The following is a 17,063-nucleotide window of genomic DNA, read 5'->3' as shown; positions in this document are numbered from 1 at the left end:
AGCCAAATCAAGAGAATGCTTTCCGCTCAATTTCCCTTACTAGCTGCATTTGCAAAACATTCGAGAGAATGGTCCTAAACTGTCTCCTCCATAGAATAAGAACCATGCTATCCCCAGATATATGGCTTCATGCATGGAAGGAGTGTGCATCATTGCATCACCACCTTTCTTACCCTGCACACTGAAAAGTCATATACCACCTTCCTAGATCTTAAGTCTGCCTTTGATATTGCAAATAGACATGTTATCTTGAGTGAGCTTGCTAGAATGAATATTGGTGGTCGGCTTCTTTCTTGGATCAGGGGTTACTTATCCAACAGGAAGTCATCTGTATTTTCCCAGGGGCATAGGAGTGTAACAATAGACTTTGAACTAGGTACGCCGCAGGGAGGTGTCCTCAGTCCTACCTTATTTAATATCTTAATAAACACGCTGTTAAACTCTATACCGAGCAAACCCAACGTCCACATTATTAGCTATGCTGATGATATAATGATACACACCACTGGGTATGCTAACACGCAGAACACTCTTGACTCTGCATTAGACTCATGTCAGGGCCTAGGTTTAATTATCTCAGCAGAGAAAACAAAGATACTAAATCGGCGCCCACCCAGGCAGGGAGGAGCTGTTCGCAAGATGCAACTGTCTGATGGCTCCCAGCTTGACTATGTAAACGGATTCAAATACCTTGGCCTTGAGGTGCCACTGTATGGTCCTGTTGTATTCAGACTCTGTCGTCAGTATAAAGAGAGGCTCCGAGCTCTCAAGGCTGTTGCAGGTTATCACTCAGGCTATGGGATAGCCTGAGTGATAACCTGAGCTGACAATGCTTAGACTGACAATGTCAGAATTGTCAAAATGATGTACCTTGCATACATCAGATCTTTAGTGGATTATGCTGCACCTCTGCTTGTTTTGATGCCTGAAAGAAAGCTTGGAGGGCTTGAAAAATTGCAGAACGAAGCCTTGAGGATAATCCTTGGGTGCCCTCGTACCACAAAGATACTTAATATGAGAAAGGAACATAATACTCTGAGCGTTGTTGATCGTGTTACTGAAATTAACTGTCAAATTGGTATAAAAATGCTTAGGCTAACTCATCCTAATCCTTGCACAGAAGCCCTCCAGAATTTCTTTATTGAAGATCAGCATTGTTCCAAATGGATAACAAAAACTGGAACTCAACTCAGAATGTATCAGGTTCATGATTTGTACCAAGAGAAACAACAATGGCACTTTCCTGCACCGTGGGAGGTTACACCCTTTCCAGTTTTAATCCCTCCCTTTCCACCCAAGAAACAAATTAGAGATCAGCCCAAGCTTCGTCTTGAGGCAAAGGTCAACGCCTTAAGCCATATTGATGTTCTGTCCACAGAGCAGTCTCTCTCTCAAATCATATACACTGATGGTTCCCTACACCGCACCACGGGTGCAGCTGGAAGTGCAATTGTTCAGACAATGGGCGATGGCTTGAACTTTGAGTGGGGAGTCTGTATAAACAACTGGACCTCTACCCTTTAGACCGAACTATTTGCCTTGCTTCTTGCACTGAAATGTGTACAAGTCTCCAAACTTGATACATTAATTGTAAGTGACTCCTTATCATCCTTAAATGCTCTCAAGTCTTTAAGACATAACTGTAACATGCTCGTGTCCGAAGCTAGACACAAATACAACAAAATTATTAAGGATGGTAACAGAGTCCATTTCATGTGGTCTCCATTTCATGTTGGCCTCCGAATGCATGATAGAGCTGATAAATTAGCCAAAAATCTGCATTTAAAGGAGACGTTGAGTGTAACCTTGGATTGTCAATGAGCAATCTGAGAGCAGCAGTACACCGAGAACTTCAACAAGATCTTGTAGATCTGTGGCAAAGTGAAATTGACACCAGTAATTCCATCTATCATCATACTATCATGCAAGAGGAGCCACACATCTATGGATTATCCAATAAAATCAGCAGACATCTATATGTTACTACTGCTCGGCTTACACTCGGTTAAAAGTATCTCTGGGAATTCTCATTATCTGCCGATGTAAACCTGACCAAATATAAACTGTGTCAACAAAATTATTCGCACACCCTCCGTCACTATGTGATGGAGTTTGAAAAGATACGTGAATTTAGAGACAATTCTATAACCAATGTTCCGCGATGTGTAAATATTTCATTCAAAATGATTTGCTACCAGAAATTTTAGCCAAATATCCCCAGTTTGCTAATTGTAGGTAGTAACTAAGTGAAGTGATTGTAACCTATCCACCGCTGCCCACTGGATGGGGGGCGGTGTGCAGGACAAACATATAAATTGTGACACTAGCTCTCCACATATGTCAGTTGCTTAATTTAGAACCTATACTTGAGGTCGATCTCGAACCCATCGTTGATGTGACGACTTATATTGAATTTTGTAACTAGCTCATCAAGATTGTAACTTGCTTAGCTAAATGAATTGTGGGGTTCAGTCCCTGAGCCCATTATGTGCCTCTGTAACCCTTTCCACTACCGCCCACAAGATGGGTATGGGGTGCATAATAAATGAACTAAACTAAACTAACTAATATATCGTACCCATTCAAAATGACCGAGTGGTAGGTTGTGTATGAAATGTACTCTTGGGACCTCCAGTGAGAGTCAGCCATCTCAGAAAAATCCCAGAATGTCCTAGGGCTGCTGGCTGGCTTAATACTATCTTGAGGTTATCTTGAGATGATTACTAAGCGAGCAACCATCGGTGGGCCTCCTGGTTCAACCTTGACGCCGAGCAGACATTTGGAAGCCTTCTCCACCTGAGAGCCGCTGGATCACGTTTGGTTTTGTGAGTTTGGATTTGATACTGCCGTTTGGCATCCCTATTTAACAGACCGGTTGTAGGACGCCTTGCACAAATATCGTCTTGGGCCACGGGATTGTTGATAGATTTTTTATTTTCACATGTTCTGGCTGGATCTCCCGGCGGGGTGACGGTATCAGGAGCTGGCTTGGCCGAGGACTTGGTGGGCCTCCGGCGATTAGAGGTGCCAGGGGTCCATAGAGTTACCCATGTCTACCCAAATCCACCCAAATCTACCCAAATCCTCCTTGCATTACGTAAGTAATGAAGAAATATGGAATATTTACTTACTATAATGTTGGTGCTACATGCAGAACGTGATCAAACCTATTTTTACTCTGAAATAATCTAATTTCATAACGAAATTGTCGTGACGCTGAACCCCGGTTCATTCCGAACACAGCGATTACACAACACATAACACCTTGCCTCAGCAACCATTACTACCACCGTGTACTCATACCCACACCAGACCCTTGAGGCGTACCACTAGGTTTGTACTGGAACACAATGAATGAACATATGGAAGGTATTTAAAGGCCGTCGGGTTTTGTCATTTAATTACAAAGAATAGACTCTGACAAATAAATACATATTAACATACTCTATTAGGTCAATACACTTCCAATACCCATAGACCACTTGACCTCCGCGATCACCACCCACATTCGTAACTTCCGCCTAAGTCCCTAATACGGAATGATTACTACAACGCTCCACACCCGGTTAGTCTTACATTCAATACTCACATACTGCAGACTTAACTTGGTCACTAAGATCACAACAGGTTCTCGCATAGCTGTCTGCTACACTTCGCTGCTGCCGCAAACGGGGATCCAAAGGACTTGCCAGTTCAACTCCCACAATCAGACTGACTCCAGCCAACCATGGCCTCAATCATTTCACCACGCCTCTATATACCTCATGGAAGGTATAATCCGATTAACCTTATCCCTAGAGCGGTAACCTTGATCCTAGAAGCCTGACGAAGAATAATTCCTCTTTCCAGGAATTATTAATTTGGCTAAACAGCTTCGGTCTTAATCCATTGACCTTTCTTAGATATGTGATCCATAGTCTGTCTACTTAACATGTACTTCCAATCATCATTCGTTAAGTGTTGTAGTAATGATCCTCTAGCTAATAATTCCTACTAACTTGTGGATTACAACACCACTCCCCTCCTTAAACACGCATATGTCCCCATATGCATCATTGCAATGGTTCCATTAGTGCAAGGACCTGGAGGATGCACCCACCATATGTGTACAACTAAAAAATCATCCAATAAGTTCATCATACACACGATGATATAAATTAAAATTTTCCCCGACATGACTCACAACACTTCTCCAACATATACATTATATTCACATCATAGCACAGGTAAAATAGTCTGTAATAATTTTTCCCATCTCCAACAATGCACATATACCTAAACTGCTGACATATAATTACATACAAACATAACCATAAAATTACGTTGACCAGAATGCTGGCACTTAAACAGAAATGACACTAGTCATTAATATATACACAACACATATATATCTAAGGTTCTTCATCCTTAGTAACAAGTTAATTATAATTTAACATCTTGCCCTGTACTGTTGACATAAGGGCTTACAATGATCACACAATGTTTCACTGGCCTCCTCCACAATTGGCAGCATCACTTCTCTTATCTTCGTGTCCCATGGTTGCTAGGTAATAGATCCTCCATGACCCAGACAAAACCCAGGTTGTCCAGCCTGGTGAATGTTGTCAACGTCCCATCGTTGCTCTGAGCTAACGTGATCCTGGCCTCCAGAGCAACGGAGATTCCTACCCCAGGGTCATGTTCCCTCGGGTCTGTGCTGACGTCTCGTTCCAGGGCACCAATCCCAGAACGCTGTAGATACCTCACAGCTCTCTGGTCATCCTTCCTTGCTGTCCTCACCACAGCTGTAGCACATTACTCTAGGCCCATCCGCCCAGAGTGTGTCCACCTGTATTCACACCTTCCCGACCGCTGTACCTGCAAAATATTCCCTCGGAGCCCCCTGGCTCGATCCCATTATTACATGACACCCCTTCGGCTCCTTACTCTCTCCCCGTATATAGCCTGAGCGCAGCTGCAAAACCATTGCAGCTGGCCCTTATCCCTGCTTTGATGTCAGGGGGCGAATTTCGCCTATAACGTCACGTTGGCTTCACTTCCTTCCCCTTTTTTTTCTAGAATTACTGAGTGTAGCCTCATAGCTTCCCTTCTACTCTACCTGAAGCTCTGTGACATGATCCCGGGGGACCTTCTCAAGCCTAACACTCAGTAATGGTGCCGATGAGGTAATATACAGTATATACATACACATACATTATCACAATAAATACCTCATTAAAATAATTTCACAACTAATGTCACTAAAGCATCATACTGCCACTGGCTCGCTTCTAGCGAGATTCCTGTAACAACTTAATTAATGAGAAATTAGTATATCTACTTGGCTCGCCCACTGCAACCATCAACACCTAAAATTTTGAAATTCTACATTATAATCTTATCCATAAGGCTTACCCACTCCGACACACCATCACCTCTGGTCAACCCAACCACTGATGACCTCATTATAACACCACGTCTCTCAACAGCCAGGCTCTGCGTCCTGACGCACCTGACCTCATTACACCGATACTCACCTTACCGACCACTTTCTGGCCTCCTGTGCCGCTATGTACTCCACAACACCACACTCCATACCAGGCGTCCAAACGCCACAACACTACACCACCCACTACACATGCTACTCTACACAACACTCTACACGCTACCCCACACTCTACAAAACTACCATGCCCATGCACCACTCAACACCGCACTCTACACACTACCCCACACTCTACAAAACTACCATGCTCATGCACCACTCAACACCACACTCTACACACTACCCCACACTCTACAAAAACTACCATGGCCATGCACTACTCTACAGTACTTACTATTCTCCTTCTGTGTTCATGACCCTACGAGAGCGGGTCGGATAGCGATGTGTCACCGTCGCCTGTGGACCTTGTCCCCGGTCCTGCGAAGGCTGTTCTGTGTTATCCACCCTTGATTGCCAACTCCTCGTACCCCTACCTATGTTCTCAGCCGCTGGTGTGCTCTCCCCTGACACACTCTCCGTAGGGTATGGCTCCTCACTTGCCTGACCGGTCAGTGTATAGACGCGGTCTGGGTGACAGGAGAACACATGCCCTGTGTTTAGCACCTTAACCTTAACTTCTGCATTCTTTTTGCTAATTACCCGACATGGCCCGACAAACTTGGGTGCCAACTTACCTTCTGCCTGAGCGTGCATCTGCTTCACGAATACCCTATCACCTTCATTGATCACCTTTGCTTGGACCTTGTTCCGCGCATTATAATATGCCTCTGCTACCTCTGTCGACTTTCTTAAATGTAGTTTCACCAAGTCAAATGCCTTGGTTGCTCGCCTACAGACAACACTTTTGAAGTCTAACGCATAGCATGGCGGTTGCTTGCTTGTGAACGTCGTGAACGGAAGTCGGGGGATCGAACCCATGCAACAAAAAATGCGGGGTTTCTCCCACCGACCTATTGAACGCCGTGTTGAGCGCCGACTCCACCATCGACAAACTCTGATCCCATGCAAGCACATCATCTGCAGCCAAATGCCGCAGAATACTGATTACTTCAGCATTGTGTCTTTCAACCAAACCATTCGCCGATGGTCGATATGCCAGCACTGGAGTATGTTTGAATTGATACACACTCGCGATGCTTTGAAATACTTGATTGATAAACTCTGACCCTTGGTCTGACACAACTTGTTGAGGAGCCCCAAACCTGGTTAACACACTTTCCACCATGGCCTGGGTCACATCCTCTGCCGACTTAGAACGGAGTGCACTCACCACAGTGAACCGTGTGAGTGCATCCACTGCTACAAATATGTACCTCGCCCCTGAATGAGCTTGTGGTAGCCGCCCAAATGAGATCTATGTGTACTCTCTCGAAGGGAGTACTCACATCCGGCCACCTCCGCAAAGGTTCCGCCCCCAACCTATGTGCCTTGTACCTCAGACAACTGTCACAAGATGCTACATAGACCTTGATATCTTTACCCATGGATGGCCAATAGAACCTTTGACGTGCCCTCTGCAACGTCTTGGACTCCCCTCCATGGCCTGCTGCTGGGATGTTATGACACAGATACAATGCAGTCCTCTGGAACTCCGGTGTCAAGACTGCCTGGTATACTGGTTCAGACCGTATACCCGAAACCCTACCAAGATGATACAACACCTCATCTTCAACCACAAACTCATCCACTGGGGCTGGAAGTGACTTCCTCAACTCCGCACGCTGACCCCTCAAAAACTTCCTTACCTTCCCCCACAGGGGGTGACCTTCCTGACTCCGTATCAGCTCCCTCACATTCCACGACACATCTTCCTCCCCCCTTTCACTCACCAATGCTACATTGTGACACCTTGACAACGCGTCAGCGACCACATTGCTTTTCACTGGTACATGTTCAAAGTTTGTAATGTTAAACTCTGAGAGCGAGGTAACCCACCGTGCCAGTCGCTGACAAGGCTCCTTGGACTCGAACACATACTTAAGGGGTTTGTGATCGCTTCTGAGCCAAATTTCATGTCCAAGCAAGATGTACCGGTTCCGTTGTAATATGAATGTGATCGCTAGCGCTTCCCTCTCAATCGTACTACAGTTCCTCTCTGACGGACATAGTACTCGTGAACAAAATGCAATGGGACGCTCCCGTCCTCGCTCATCCACCTGAGCTACCACACCACCTATCGCTGCGCCAGAAGCATCCGCATACACCAGAAACGGTTTGCTAAAATCTGGGTGCGCCAAGATACTGAGAGAGCTGACAGCAGCCCTCAGTACCTGGAACGCCTGCTGTTGTTCCTTCCCCCACACGAACTCTGCAAGTCCACTGATCTGATGTAATGGTCTTGCAATTTTTGAAAAATCTTTAATAAATCGCCGATAATAGCTAACCAACCCCAGGAAAGATTTGCACTCTTTCTTGTTCTGTGGAACTGGGAACTCTTGAATATCCCTGGTTTTATCTGGCAATGGACTGATACCCATCCGGCCCACTGTATGACCCAGGAATGTTACCGATTCTCCAAAAAAACTGCATTTTTCGAAATTCACTTTGAGGTTGTGTGACCTCAGCCTTAGCAAGAGTTTCCTCAAATTATGCATGTGCTCCTCTAATGACTTTCCCAGCACGATTACGTCATCGAGGTACAGCAACGCTGTGGGACCTATCAACCCCGATAATACACTCATCATTAGCCTACTGAACACAGCAGGTGCTGACTTCAACCCGAAAGGAAGTCATTTATATTGCCAGAGCTCGTTGCACGCACTAAACGCTGTGATTTCCTTCGACTCTTCCTCTAGCGGTATCTGGTGATACCCACTGAGTAGGTCTAATGTGGTAAAATATTGTGTACCCTTCAAGTGTGTCAATGTGTCCTGTATGTTAGGTAATGGGTATGCTTCGTCCTTCGTCAGCTTGTTTATTCTGCGGAAATCTACGCATAACCTCACTTCCCCATTCTTTTTCCTGACTACTACGAGAGGGCAGTGCCACGGTGAACTGGATGGTTCAATGATATCATGCTCCCTTAGCTGGCTTATCTCCTCTTTTACCTCCCTCTGGTGTGCCACTGGAATGCTATATGCTCTCGTATATACTGGATGTGCGCCCTCTACGTCAATTCTATGTGCTCCTTGAGTAATGCACCCTGGGGGTTCCCCTCTCAACGCAAAAACATCCGGGAACTCCCTGACTAAGCCAATTAAGGCTTCCTGAACCTCCCTTTCCATGGACATCCTATCCACTATTCCCATTAATTTATCCATTCTATCCTCATCGCCCTCACTCTGACTTACTGACATGGCTGCAATAATCTCCTCCACAGGGTGCCCCCACGCTACCTGTGCATGCTTACTCAAGGTGACTGGCCACCGAGAGGGATTAAAAACCCTCAACCGAATTACCCCTTCATTTATGTCATCAATAGTCTCCATTATCACCAACCCTGCTGGATTATCCAATGGCTCAATTTGCACAACGTCTACTCCCTTGGCATTACATGCCATTTTAATCACTAAGGATGCTTCTCCCGGAATGGTGACATCCTTGGGTACCGTGACTGCCCACTGTATATTCTGGTCCCCAGCCGAGTTACCACAGTTACCCCTCACTACTGCTACTCCTTCTCTACTCCTCACCTTGTTAACGTCTACCGCTTGACCCCCACATACCAATTTATTCCCCCTTGCGCTGAACGCTATGGTACATGAGTATTTTTCGAGGAAATCAATTCCCAGGATAATGTTGGTATGTTTCAGCCCTATATCCTGTATTACTACAAAACTATGTTTAAACCATCTATCTTCTAGCTGGAAATCCACAGTTGTCTCTCCCAACACCCGCAACGCATTATCCCCCACCGCCGTTATCTCCTGTTGTTCGGTATCAGCCTGACGTCTGATCCTAACACGCTACGACTCATGATGGACACGGAAGCACCGGTGTCCACCAAGGCTGTATAGATAGTGCCCTTTAACCGTAAATGCACCTTTATGGGATGACCCGACCCGACGGTACACAACCACTGTCAGCCACCCCCTACTGTACACACTGGGTAATTAGGCGGAACAAAAAGCTTACACTGCCAGGCCAAGTGACTACCGTCACCACATAGCTTACACACTTTTGTCTGCTTGGGTCGTTCTGGCTCGTGTTTACCTGCAGTGTACCCCGTTCCCCGGAGATACCCTCTACCTGTACCCTGGTTCTGGTGGTACATTCCTGTTGCTCCCTGAGCAGGCGTGTATCGTGGTGGAGCAGGAGTGAACCTGCCTCCACGTGCCCCTTGATTATAGCCTCCTCGCTGCCCACGAGTACCCTGATGGGGTCCCCACGACACCCCACTCGTATTGTGTCCCTGGAACACCCTTGGCTCCCAGCCCTTATTATTGTTACGTCGAGGAGCACCTCGCCCCTTGCCCTTGGAATGTGTGACCCCCGCCGCGGGTCCATCCTCCACTGGCTGAGCTACTGGGGCCCAGAGCTGAGCCTGTCTCTCTTGCGTGTCTGCAAGATTTGCCTGTTCCTTAGGGGACACTTCCTTGAAAATGTCATCCTCTGTCAGTTTATGTGTCGGGCTATTCTCCGCCCAAAACACTGCATGTTTCACCGCTTCGTTAAAAGACTTAGCTTCCCTGCAGTGTAACGCACTTTCCCGCGGTAATGCACCGAAAAAAACACTCCGTTGCGTAGAATCTCTTACTACCCCCGTGAACTGCGTTTCCGTGCGCTCAATCACATCACCCAAGAGTCTTATTCTATGGCCAAACGCCCTTAATTGTTCCCCTGGTTCTCGTTTAAGTGCAGCTAACTGAGCTTTTAGTTCTACTGCATCGTGCTGCACATCGTAATGATCTATCAGTTCCTGCTTAAACTCGCTATAACTATTTATTTCTCTAATTTCCGCCGAGTTGAGCAGGGTCTTTGCTTCCCCTTTCACCTTGGAATATGCCAATGCAATCTTTGCCTGATCCGACCATGACCCCACACTAGTCGCCTTCTCTAGAGCAAAGAAAAATGTTCTAATATCCGTCAGTAACTGACCTTTCGAATCCCGTTTGGCGCCCCAAAACGTGGGTATGTCTCCATATACCTTAGGTCCTGCATTAGTCGTCTCATGCGTGCTCAACACATTTTTCAACCACTGTGCAATCTGCCCAATTGTCTCTGACGCTGCCGCCTGCTCCGTAAGCAACGCCGCCGTGTTATCACCACTCTCACCCTGACCGATATTACCCGTGGCCTGGCCACTGGCGCCCCTATTACTGCCCGTACCCGTCATGGCAACTCGCCCCTTATGTGCTCGTGTATGAACCAGCTTGACGCTTTACCGTACAGTAACCTTACTTGGCCTTATTCCCTTAATCTCACTAGAATCACTTATAATTTTAAGCCACCATTAACAACGTCACTTATCAGTTCCCCACACTACTGTTTCCACCCCTTAGGAGACCTTTCCCTGCCGCACAACGTGGCCACTCCACTTAGCCACACACCTTGGCCCCACACCCCACTATGGCCACTCACTGGCCCACACACCTTCCCTTCCTCACCCCAATATCCACCGTCCTGAACACAACCCGACGTCTACCAATTCCTGAACATTCCCTCACCAACTAAACCAGTAACACACTTCCTTCATCTCTCACAGTGTTCCAAAACCTGTTTGCGCTGCCACCAAATATGTCGTCTACCAATTCCCTAACATTCCCTCATCAGCCAAACCAGGAACACTATGATGGGACAGATGGAAGGTCTTTAAAAACCGTCGGGTTTTGTCATTTAATTACAAAGAATAGACTCTGACAAATAAATACATATTAACATACTCTATTAGGTCAATACACTTCCAATACCCATAGACCACTTGACCTCCGCGATCACCACCCACACTCGTAACTTCCGCCTAAGTCCCTAATACGGAATGATTACTACAACGCTCCACACCCGGTTAGTCTTACATTCAATACTCACATACTGCAGACTTAACTTGGTCACTAAGATCACAACAGGTTCTCGCATAGCTGTCTGCTACACTTCGCTGCTGCCGCAAACGGGGATCCAAAGGACTTGCCAGTTCAACTCCCACAATCAGACTGACTCCAGCCAACCATGGCCTCAATCATTTCACCACGCCTCTCGAGGAAGGTATAATCCGATTAACTTTATCCCTAGAGCGGTAACCTTGATCCTAGAAGCCTGACGAAGAATAATTCCTCTTTCCAGGAATTATTAAATTGGCTAAACAGCTTCGGTCTTAATCCATTGACCTTTCTTAGATATGTGATCCATAGCCTGTCTACTTAACATGTACTTCCAATCATCATTCGTTAAGTGTTGTAGTAATGATCATCTAGCTAATAATTCCTACTAACTTGTGGATTACAACAAAATTAGACGGGTCCGTCTAATTACCACAAGCTACCACAAGCTACACAAGCTTCACAAAGCTTCCTGGCAATACGTTAGTAATGAATAAATATGATATGGTAGGTTTGGCTGACCTAACCTGACCTAACCTGACCTAACCTAACCTAACCAAACCTAACCTAACCTAACCTAACCAAACCTAACCAAACCTAACCGACGCTTGGATCGCCGACTTGATTTGGCGTCACCAGCTCTTTATTTCCGTCAAATTTCAATATAAAAAGATACTTTTTCAGATTAAAATTATATTTTTTCGTGTTGTACATTTACCACCAACATTGTAATGAGTAAATATATCATATTTATTCATTACTAACGTATTGCCAGGAAGCTTTGTGAAGCTTGTGTAGCTTGTGGTAGCTTGTGGTAATTAGACGGACCGATTGGTAGAATCAGCCCTGGAAAAGCATGTGGCAGAAGGCTTCTTAGAGCTACTTATGCATAGTGAGTAGGCAGCCCCAATTGTACCAGTGTTGAAGGCAGATCGGAAATCCATGAGAATCTGTGCAGACTTCAAGGAACTCAACAATCGTCAACAATCGCATTCACTGTGAAGTACCCTTTACCTAAGATAGATTAGTTGTTGTCAGTGGTCTGCAAGGGGCAATCTTTTCTAAGATTGACCTGAAAGATGCTTACTTGCAAATTCCTGTAAAGGAGGAGAGCCAGAAATTGTTAGTAATTAATACCCAAAAGGGGTTATATAAGTATAAAAGATTTCCTTTTGGACTCTCCTCGTCTCCTGCAATTTTTCAGAGATTCATGTCCCAGTTGTTAGTAAACATTGAAGGTGTGGCTAGTTTTTTAGATGACATTATTGTATGCCGGGAGAATGATTAAGAGCATGATGCTAGATTAGAACAAGTTTTGAATCACCTGCAAAAGCACAATGTGAAGATTAATAAGGGTAAAACAACATTGAAAACGAAGGCCATTGAATAGGATACAAGACACTCTGTACATTGACAACATCGCATACTAATATTTTTACCACTTCGGACAGCAGCTTTGGTCGTTTCGCATATGTGTACGTGTTCCATATTAAAACGACAATATAATGCTATTAACAATTAAAATCTTCTACTTAACAGGCATATAGATATTAAATGAAATTTAGTGATGTAATAGACATAATCCGGAGTTGGTAAGGACGCCGCCCGCCAGCGTTAAAAAGAATGTAAGAACACCAATGTTATGTACTCTTTCGAGAAAATGTATCTTCTTGTATATAAATGAATAAATAAATTCGTTTGTTTAATTCTAATGCTTGTAGGCGAGAACAGTTGTGAACGTCAGCTAGAGAAAAAGTACATGAGCGCCCAAAATACTTTTACACAAAAGACATGTTCAAACAGGCGTGTGGCTTCTGACTTTTTTTTATTGATTAATATTAAATATTAGGCACTTACCTATAATAGTTATCATTTTATACAAGTATGTCTAGACCTGCCCAAAACCTGCCTATTTATCTTTACCATTTACAAATAATAATATTAATAGTTATATATTTACAAGATAATTGCTTTTTTACTTTTTTGGTCATCTATTGTTATTAACTATTCTAGTTCATCTTTTACATTCCTAAGTTCCCATTAAGTTTTTATTACTTAAATTACCATTAAGTTTATACTACTTTATACTTTTTATTCGACTTTTTCTTTGTAACCCAGGTTGTCTAGGCCAACCACCATTGCTCCATTGTGCTCTTTTGCTTTGCCTGTGCAATTTTGATCATTAGTGCAAATAATTACCTACAGTGTACCTGAAAGTACTTTTAAACAACCTACCTCATTTTTGTGTATAGTTTTATATATATATATTTTTCATAGCTAGTTCTTTTATTATTGTCTTTTTGACTTTTCTGTAAAACAGCCCTCTTATGCAAACTATTATATAGATCCAGACCATAACCTCTTATCTAGTATCTATGACAATCATCACTTTAATGATCAAAATTGCAGATATTACACAGCACATGATGTAAACAATGTTTTAGCGTGTAATCACAATGTTTCTGTAATTAACTTGAATGTAAGATCTCTTTACAAGCACTTTGATGATGTTAATGCCCTGATTCAAGCAGTTGACAACAAATTCTCTTTTATTGTGTTTACTGAAACGAGGTTAAAAGAGGACACTTCCCAACTCTACAACATACCAAACTACTCAGCTATTCACAACTGTCGTCCTATACAAAGAGGTGGTGGTACTTCTCTTTACTACCACCATCCACTGACTTGCTTACAAGTAATTAAATCTAGAGACCCTTATGGAGAGTATATATTTGCCTCTTTCAGAGTCAAGGGAAACGATGCTGTCTTGACTGTGGGAGCAGTCTACAGGGTTCCTAACACTGATTTGACAAATAAATAAATAATAAATAAACGAAAATCGATAATACTCACCGCAAGAGAAAAAGCCCACTCGAGCCAGGTCTGTGGGAGAGTGTTCCACTTTAGCAGGCCAAGCGATTCCGTAGGAATTAACCCGCTCTTTAAATGCTACCATATCTGTGTAAGCAGGGGTACTGAACGGTACTACACCAAACTTAAAGTGTAACTCAATGGCCTCCTCGATTGAAGCGTTCCGTCGCCCACCCAAATCCGCTTCACCTGTAACTATGCATAAAATGAGTGTTAAGATGGCTTAAAACACAGACAGACAGACAGACATATAGACAGACAGACAGTCAGACACAGACAGATACACAGTTACGGGACAGACAAACAGACGGACAGATACACAGTTACCGGACAAACCGACCAACTGACAGATGGACAGACAGACAGAGATAGACGGGCAGACACACAGACGGATAGTCACTGTCTAACTAACTAACCTCCACTCAAAACACACACAGAATGGTTTTAGTTTTCACAAAGTTTACTCACATAATAAAGGCTGCGTTTCCGGTTCCAATCGCAGCGTTTAAGAACGGAAATAATATCCGTACGTGTCTGCTAAGTCACTTAGCTCTATAGGGATATTTTCTGTAGGTTTGCCATTAATAAACGGACAATAGGGAGAAGCTTCTGTGTGACGACTGTGAGGGGTATCGTTTTTCAACCACCCTCCCACCATTTTATAGCAGAAAGCGCAAATGCAGTAATCATACGCCTTAAGGTAGTAATAACCATCCTTAGCTAGGGTTGTAGGGTTTAGCCAGCTTAGACTCTAGTTTGAAAAAGTGTTCAACCTAGCTCGTTTAAAGTGAATACGGTCTAAACTGCGGAACGTCTTTCTACGGCACAGTTCCATACTGAGCTCGCTCTCAAAACTGATCCCTGAAAAACCCTAAAATGATATTTATCCTTGAGAAAAAAAATCGAGGGTTTACATTACGCTTTGTATTTCATTGTTTTTCCTCTGTATGTGCTTAAGGTAAGTTAGTTCAAGTTATTATATTCGTCATAGGAAAAGGGACAAAGTGGGGAGAGAGAATGAAGTAGCTCTCTATGTTCATTAAGAATTAGTAAACAGAATTAGTAATATATATATATATATATATATATATATATATATATATATATATATATATATATATATATATATAACTGAAAACTCACACCCCAGAAGTGACTCGAACCCATACTCCCAGGAGCAACGCAACTGGTATGTACAAGACGCCTTAATCCACTTGACCATCACGACCGGACAAAATGAGGTGATAGCCGAGGCTATTTGAACCACCCCACCGCCGGCACTCGGATAGTAATCTTGGGCATAGCATTTTACCAAATCACCTCATTCTTTGGGGCACACGTGAGGAACACAAATGCGAACAAGCCTGAATGGTCCCCAGGACAATATGCAACTGAAAACTCACACCCCAGAAGTGACTCGAACCCATACTCCCAGGAGCAACGCAACTGGTATGTACAAGACGCTTTAATCCACTTGACCATCACGACCGGACAAATTGAGGTGATAGCCGAGGCTATTTGAACCACCCCACCGCCGGCACTCGGATAGTAATCTTGGGCATAGCATTTTACCAAATCACCTCATTCTTTGGGGCACACGTGAGGAACACAAATGCGAACAAGCCTGAATGGTCCCCAGGACCATATGCAACTGAAAACTCACACCCCAGAAGTGACTCGAACCCATACTCCCAGGAGCAACGCAACTGGTATGTACAAGACGCCTTAATCCACTTGACCATCACGACCGGACAAAATGAGGTGATAGCCGAGGCTATTTGAACCACCCCACCGCCGGCACTCGGATAGTAATCTTGGGCATAGCATTTTACCAAATCACCTCATTCTTTGGGGCACACGTGAGGAACACAAATGCGAACAAGCCTGAATGGTCCCCAGGACAATATGCAACTGAAAACTCACACCCCAGAAGTGACTCGAACCCATACTCCCAGGAGCAACGCAACTGGTATGTACAAGACGCCTTAATCCACTTGATCATCACAACCGGACAAATTGAGGTGATAGCCGAGGCTATTTGAACCACCCCACCGCCGGCACTCAGATAGTAATCTTGGGCATAGCATTTTACCAAATCACCTCATTCTTTGGGGCACACGTGAGGAACACAAATGCGAACAAGCCTGAATGGTCCCAAGGACAATATGCAACTGAAAACTCACACCCCAGAAGTGACTCGAACCCATACTCCCAGGAGCAACGCAACTGGTATGTACAAGACGCCTTAATCCACTTGACCATCACGACCGGACAAAATGAGGTGATAGCCGAGGCTATTTGAACCACCCCACTGCCGGCACTCGGATAGTAATCTTGGGCATAGCATTTTACCAAATCACCTCATTCTTTGGGGCACACGTGAGGAACACAAATGCGAACAAGCCTGAATGGTCCCCAGGACAATATGCCACTGAAAACTCACACCCCAGAAGTGACTCGAACCCATACTCCCAGGAGCAACGCAACTGGTATGTACAAGACGCCTTAATCCACTTGACCATCACGACCGGACAAAATGAGGTGATAGCCGAGGCTATTTGAACCACCCCACCGCCGGCACTCGGATAGTAATCTTGGGCATAGCATTTTACCATATCACGTCATTCTTTGGGGCACACGTGAGGAACACAAATGCGAACAAGCCTGAATGGTCCCCAGGACAATATGCAACTGAAAACTCACACCCCAGAAGTGACTCGAACCCATACTCC

This window comes from Procambarus clarkii, chromosome 84 (genome assembly GCF_040958095.1).
Source record: "Procambarus clarkii isolate CNS0578487 chromosome 84, FALCON_Pclarkii_2.0, whole genome shotgun sequence".
In the NCBI taxonomy this organism is placed as follows: domain Eukaryota; kingdom Metazoa; phylum Arthropoda; class Malacostraca; order Decapoda; family Cambaridae; genus Procambarus; species Procambarus clarkii.
The sequence above is the reverse complement of the archived record's forward strand: the minus strand, read 5'-3'. Positions refer to the sequence as shown.